Source organism: Gossypium hirsutum, chromosome A03 (assembly GCF_007990345.1).
Source record: "Gossypium hirsutum isolate 1008001.06 chromosome A03, Gossypium_hirsutum_v2.1, whole genome shotgun sequence".
NCBI lineage: Eukaryota > Viridiplantae > Streptophyta > Magnoliopsida > Malvales > Malvaceae > Gossypium > Gossypium hirsutum.
The window spans coordinates 11,962,578-11,968,206 of NC_053426.1; the positions used below are offsets into that span (position 1 = coordinate 11,962,578).

At 27.9% G+C, this 5,629-nt stretch overlaps 1 long non-coding RNA gene across 2 annotated transcripts; it reads right to left on the reverse strand.

Moving 5' to 3' along the window:
* Positions 1-373: 373 nt before the first annotated feature.
* Positions 374-4,351, reverse strand: LOC107886250 (uncharacterized). Of its 2 annotated transcripts, none has more exons than XR_001680678.2 (3): positions 3,831-4,351; positions 3,650-3,739; positions 374-652 (listed from the first exon to the last, which is right to left on the reverse strand). It is a non-coding gene; the product is annotated as an uncharacterized lncRNA (long non-coding RNA). The 2 variants fall into 2 exon arrangements; XR_001680677.2 differs by lacking the exon at positions 374-652 and adding an exon at positions 1,956-2,338 and having other exon boundaries at positions 3,831-4,342.
* Between the last annotated feature and the right edge of the window lie 1,278 nt (positions 4,352-5,629).

A 5,629-nucleotide genomic window follows, 5' to 3' on the forward strand; every position in this document is an offset into this window, starting at 1 on the left:
ACTCCCCTTAAGGTAAGTTCAGACTCACTTGGGATGGATTTACTTGTTCTTTCTCTACAATATTCTCTAGCTAATCCATGAGAAGATCGCCCTTCTGCATAAATGTTATTCCAACCGCCAGTACTTCGTCTGAACTCTTCCCTTCTATGCCACTCGTGTTGTGATTGGATACTTTCTCGAGTTGCTTGCCGTATAGCAGAAACCTCATCAATGAATTCCTCGTGTTAATCCTCATCTTCTCTTAATTGAGATAAAAATTCATCTTTTCTCCTCTTTTTGTCTATTTTCTTTGTATTGCTTCCTTTCAGTATATTCATTATATTTTTTTTAATGACACCTGTTAATAAAAATAATAATTCACACTTTATATTATTATCAATTATATATAATCTTTATAGAAAATTTACAATAACATTTAAAAATAATAATAAAGTATCATATACCAATAACATTAGGGCATGGTGCAACATTGCCAGTTTTATGAGCAATATGCTCTTTAAATTGCGTTATTCCTCCTTTCACAACTTTACCACAAAGTTTGCGTATAATATTTCCTTTCGTATTTGGCACTGGAGTTCCAAAGTGCCAACCTATATCATTACTTGGTGCACCCTCCAATCCTTTAGTCGGGAACTCTTCACATGGTGACATGCTTTATTTTTATTTATATATAAGAAACATAAAATTATATTTAGAAATATAAGCAACTCATTACTTATATTATCAACAAAATAATACAAAAAAAAAAGTAAACATCATTAACATGGAAAATTTAAATTTATTGCATAATCCATGCATAATAATAATAAATAATAAATTATGAAAGTTATGAGATTTTAAAATAATAATAATTAATAATAAATAATTATCATTATAAATTATAATTACAATATTAATTAAAAATAACATATAAAGTAAAATTATAAACCTGATAAGATTGAGGCTTTCATATTAAAAAATACAATAATCTGATTGTTGTCAAAATAGTTTTCATTTTCTGTAAAATCTCTCCAAACTCTAATAAATCAACCCAAATATACTTTGCTTCAACAAGTTAAAAGATGAAGAGGATGGGAGTGAGGTGGGATTCACTCTTTTCCACTTTTAAGTACTTAAGCTAGTTTATAGAAATAGCAGGTGAAAACATTTACATAATATATTTATAAAAAAATTGTTATGAAAATTAAAGGCATGAAATAATAAATTTAAGATGATTTTAATGTTCGGTTTCAAATGTCATTATTTACATTTATATGCATGTATTTTTTTCTAAATTTATCAAATATAAAAATATATAAATACCTCAAAATAATATTTGTTGTTTTATAAAATGAATGGATAATAATTTTCTAATTGAGTTTGGTCTCGGTTATTAGGTTACATCAACTCAATCAACTCCTTAAATTATAGTATAAATGATTTTTTATGGTTGCATTAGCATAGTATATAATTACATAAAAAAATTATTAAAACTCCATATGTGTATGTAAAAATTTAATTTCATAAATTATTAATATGTTAAAATTTATATCAATTAAAATTAAGCAAATAGAATATGAATATTTATATTATACTTCATTGTCAATAAGTTAATGTCAAGAGTCAACTAAACACTAACCTCATTAGAAATTTAAAAAAAAAACATAACCTTTTTACAAAGTAGCAAATATTACAATATAAAAATATTTTTACATTTTATACAATATAAAAAATCAATTTAAATCCAAAATACATATAAAAAAATACAAACAATAAACAAATTTAAAAACTTTCAAATCCTCAAATTTATCATTCAAATTAAATCTTGTTTTTTATATTAATTTTAATAAACATAGTGAGGATATCATTCTCATTAAATAATATATAGTGGTTTTATTTTAAAAATAATTATATATATATATTTAACCAGTATAATGAATTTCATTTATGAGCTTTAATTTCAAGTACCTATTGCATATTAAGTCAAACATTACTCCCATTAAAGAGTGATTAGGAATAAATTGATCCTAATTCCTAACAGTTGTCCTGCTTGTCTTACTACCTGTAAAGGAAAATAAAAAAGAAATATGCTAGCTAGGTGTAAATGCATGGCAGCTGTCCTACTATTGATAGCCTAGACAGTGTCTTGGTTTTGGCTAGGAGTAAAGGAAAATAAAAATGAAAATATAAAGAAAAAAAAAATCAAATGACAGAAAACTTAGAAAGAAAACTGAAGAGGCCTAAAGTCTATCATCCTCTCAAAACTTATATCCTTTCAAAACTCTATCAAATTCTTGGAATATGCTGGTTGTGCCTTTTCCCTTCATCCCTAACTTAAAGTCTAAAAAACATATTTGCACTGCAAAAACAAGCAAAAAGCCAAGAATCAAGACAATTTTAGATACTTATTTGAAAATTTTCAATCACTGAATGTGAAAGTGATCAGGGTTTACTTTGTTTGCCATTTGATTTGGAGTTTAGGGACTGAAATATGAGAAATATAATTTCATATTTTCTATTGCTTTTGAGTTTTGAATTTTGATAGTTTTTTTCTATTTATTTGGTCTTCTTTTTGCTTTTTTTTGATTGAAAACACTCTGGTTTTGCAAGTAGAGAAATATATTTTCTTTTGTTTTATTATGTTTCATTGTTTCTGTTGATTTTTATTTAGAAAAGATGGATTTTTTTTAATTTACTGTAACAGAAAATAACGAGAATGGTGGCCCGTTATTGCCGCAATTGGTCGTTACCCGTTAAATTACGGCCGTGTGGCCCGACCCGAAGGCCCGCCCGAAATGTGAGAAAGTTTGGACAAAAATATAAGCCCGAAAAATAGGCTTGGGTAAAAAAAATAAGGCCCGTTTAAAAAACGGGCCGGACCTCAGGTAAGGCATTTTTGAGCCGGACCCGGCCTGACCCGACCTGAATTCACTACATGAAAAAAAAATTTTAATATTATTTTCTTATTGTTTTCTCACTATTTTGCTACTATTTTGTAATTATTGTTTGAATATTATATAAAACTTATTTTATTGTTAATTTTTTATTATTTTAAAGACATTTGTTAATTTTATTATTATTTTAAAAACATTTGTTAAGTTATTTAAGTATACATATTTTTTAAAATTTAATTTCAATTTGTTGAGAAATATTTATTTGATGTTTTTAGTATTTTTGATGGTTTATATATGTTTTAAAACTATATAAAAATAATATAAAATTTTATATGAGTAGGTTAGGTTGGGCCCAAATTTTAACATTTTTATTCGAGTCAGATTTGAAAAAAATTTTAGGCCTATTTTTCAGGCCGGGCCAGACCCAAACCTAATAAACGAGCCTAAATTTTTAGTTGTGTCCGGCCCGGCCCATGCACACCTCTAGGCGCGACTCACCGCTATTAGTGTGATTTCGCTTCACATCGCTATTTTCAGCAATAACATTTTAAGACGGTACCGCTACCACTATATAGTGGCCGCTATAGCGGTATCGGACTGATATTTAAATCGCTGATGAGAATACCCATCACCGATCATTTATCACAATTACAATATGGGCTCTCTGGTTGTCAAGGAAAAAACTGGTGCATGAGGGAAGTAGGCAAACCGTTAATGAGTTCAGTTCATTTGTTCTAAGGTGTGTTAAAGAACTGGAAATGATAGAAAAGATTTACCCAAAGGCTAGCCAAGATCAGCCTGTGCGATGGACCCCTCCAAAGACCCGATGGGTTAAGGCCAACTTTGACGAGGGTTTTTGCAGTGACCTGCAAAAATCCAGTATAAGAGTTGTTATTCGAGATGAAAATGGTCTGTTAATTGGGGCATATTGTAGTTGGAATAGAAATATTCAGTCACCTGAAGCGGCGGAGGCTTTGGCTGCAGTTCAAGCTGTTCGTTTTGCCCAGGACATGGGTTTTCGTAAAGTCACGGGGATTCAATGGTGGTCATCTCAAAAATAAAGGAGCAACATTTGGATAGATCGGAGGTTAGCATATATATACAGGGGAAGCCAAGTAGTTACTTATGGGTTTTGAGAAGTTTAAATTTTAGCATATGAAAAGGGGAGGGAATCGAGTTGCTCACATATTAGCCAAGGAAGACTTTCGCCGGAAACGTGACATGCAATGGGCGGAAGAGGGCCCAACGATGATACGGGAAACAGTGGCGATGGAGGAAATGAGGATCAATCGCGCCGATTCGTAACCTCTTCGTGGTATGAGAAAGCTGTACTTGTGAATCTAAGCAGCAATTTCATGGACATTCTTCATTTTTGAACCTTCACTGGAGATTTGGGATCAGAAATGAAGGGTCTCTGAGCTGGTGTGCATAGGAAATCGTTGGGTTTCTTTTCGTGGTTTTATGTTATTGGTTTTAATGTTTTATGGTTTTGCTTTTATTTGTATTTTATTGGCTTATCGGTACTGAACACTTTATTTAATGTTGGTTTTAATAAAGCAGGCCAATATTATTTAAAAAAACCTTATATGACAATAAAAAGTAGATTTTGTCAATAATTTATTCTAAAAGCATTAATATCATTGAAAAACGTACATCCTAAAATTAAAACAATGATTGGAAAAGCCTATTCAAACTGTAGTTAATTGAAGGTAAAATTATGATTTTGAAACCAGGTATCAAAACAAGTCAAAGTAGTCATCTAACAAAGTTTGAATTTATCTACTAAAGTTCTATCATTGCATATATAATTATGCTTTTAGAATTACAAATAACATTCAATAAAAAATTGAAATATATGATTGGAATTTAATAATTATAAAATATACGTAATATGTGCAAAATTAAGTTAAAATAAATTAGTTTAAATTATAAGTAAAAATTATTTTTAAATAGATAAATAAATGTGATTAAAATATTAAATGTATTCAATTTTTTTTCTAATCCTTATTATCATTTTTCTATAGCATTATTTAATATGTTGGTGAAAGAAAATTTCAACATTGAAAATATAGTTATAAAATATTTATTTAATAATTAAATTATTGGGAGCACGGTAACTTAAAAAAGCTTTCATCGATCTTGAGTTGAATTGTGGCACTAATTTAATGAGCGACGTTATCAATATATACAAGCAACCTGGGTGAAAGAGAATAAAAAGACAAAAGTATGATAATAATAATATTATTTATTTTAAATATATATAAAGAAATTTTAACAACTTATTTTAATTAAGAATTTAAATAATAATATAGATTTATGAGAAAATTTTAATTAAACTTATTTCATTCTCAATTTTTAAATTTGCACTTTAGAAAGAGTAAAAAATTAGCATCTTAAAAGAATTAAATCAATAAGTGCCTCTTGATTTAGTGGCTACAATTCTTCAACAAAGGCAAAGCCTTTAGAGTCTCTTAATAGTTATTAAATTATAATTCTGTTTTATTTTTCACCAAAAAAAATTAATCAATATAATGAAAAATTATTAATTACTTAAATTTTTTTAATTAAGATATATAATTATTTAATTACTTGAGCGTTACAATTTTTTTATATGATTATAATTTTTTTATATTTTTAAATATTTCCTAATTATATTTACCTCATCTAGATTTACTTGTTACCATAATCACTAAAAAAAAGCTTGAGTTAAAATTATTCTTTAATTTATTCCATTTGCACTTTAAAAGGATTACATT